Source organism: Otolemur garnettii, unplaced genomic scaffold, assembly GCF_000181295.1.
Source record: "Otolemur garnettii isolate 467f Iridium unplaced genomic scaffold, OtoGar3 scaffold00302, whole genome shotgun sequence".
Taxonomy (NCBI): domain Eukaryota; kingdom Metazoa; phylum Chordata; class Mammalia; order Primates; family Galagidae; genus Otolemur; species Otolemur garnettii.
Genome location: NW_003852697.1, coordinates 427347 through 428792, shown reverse-complemented (window position 1 = coordinate 428792; position 1446 = coordinate 427347). Strand labels below are relative to the sequence as shown.

The 1446-nt window shown below is 45.2% G+C and overlaps 1 protein-coding gene and 1 pseudogene across 6 annotated transcripts in view; one reads left to right on the top strand and one right to left on the bottom strand.

Moving 5' to 3' along the window:
* Window positions 1–1446, bottom strand: part of PNPLA6 (patatin like phospholipase domain containing 6) — a 27443-nt gene that overhangs the window by 12431 nt on the left and 13566 nt on the right. The window lies entirely within an intron of this gene.
* Window positions 712–835, top strand: LOC111722657 (annotated as a pseudogene).

The window sequence follows — 1446 nt, the reverse complement described above, 5'->3', positions numbered from 1 at the left end:
AGCAACCTCCAACTCCTGGGCTCAAGCGAGTCTCCTGCCTCCGCCTCCCAAGTAGCTGGGACCACAGGCGCCCGCCACAATGCCAGGCTATTTTTTGGTTGCAGCCATCGTTGTTTGGCGGGTCTGGGCTGGATTTGAACCCGCCACCTTAGGTGTATGTGGCTGGCACCTTAGCCACTTGAGCCACAGGTGCCGAGCCAGAAGTTGAATTCTTACCTTCACACCATATTAAAATGGATCAAAAACATAAGAGCTAAAACTATAACCTGCTTAGAAAAAAATGTAGGGGTAAATCTTCATGACCTTGAACTTGGCAATGGATTTTTAGATATGCCCCAAAAGCACAAACAACAAAATAAGAAATAGATAAATTAGACTTCAAGATTAAGAAATTTTGTACTTCAAAAAAAAAAGAAATTTTGTACTTCAAGTACTTTTGTAGTTCTTAAGTGTGATGACTAGGTTTTTTATTTTTATTGTTTTGAGACAGAGTCTCAAGCTGTTGCCCTGGGTACAGTGCCATGGCATCACAGTTGACAGCAACCTCAAACTCTTGGGCTTAAGAGATTCTCTTGCCTCAGCCTCCCAAGTAGCTGGGACTACAGGTGCCCACCACAACACCCAGCTTTTTTAGTTGTAGTGGTCATTGTTGTTTGATGGGCCCAGGCTGGATTTGAACCCGCCAGCTTTGGCATATGCAGCTGGAGCCTTAACCGCTTGAGCTACAGGCACTGAGCCAGATGACTAGGTTTTTCATAGGCATGTGTGAGATGTGCTTCCCTCAAACCTGGTTATAATCAACAAACTAATACTTTAACACATTACCTGTCTGATGTATGTGTGTGTATAAATAAAAAGAATTGCTACAACTTGGCCAGAAACAGTTCCTCACACCTATAATTTTAGCACTCTGAGAAGCCAAGGAAGAAGGACTGCTTGAGGTCAGGAGCTCAAGACTAGCTTGAACAAAAGCAACATCCAGATACTCAGGTTGAGGCAGGAGGATTGCCTGAGCCCAGAAGTTTCCGGCTGTAGCACCCAATGCTCATGGCTGAGAACAGCCACTGCACTCCAGCCTGGACAACATAGTGAGACCTTATCCAAAGAGAGGGGAGGAGAAGGGAAGGAAAGGGAAGGAAGAAGAGAGGAGGGGAAAAGAGAGGAGTGGAGGGGAGGAGGGAAATTTAAAATTGACAAAAGATCTGAATAGAAACTTCCAAAGAAGATATAAAAATGCCCAATAAGCACATGAAAAGATGTTCAAAATCATGAATCATTAGGGAAATTCAAATCAAACCCACAATGAGATACCTGGCTAGAACTGCAGTGTTAGAAAGTGGAGAAAGGGCTCGGTGCCTATAGCTCAACGGGCTAAGGCGCCAGCCACGTACACCTACGGTGGCGGGTTCGAATCCCCAGCCCGGACCCGCCAAAACAACAATGACG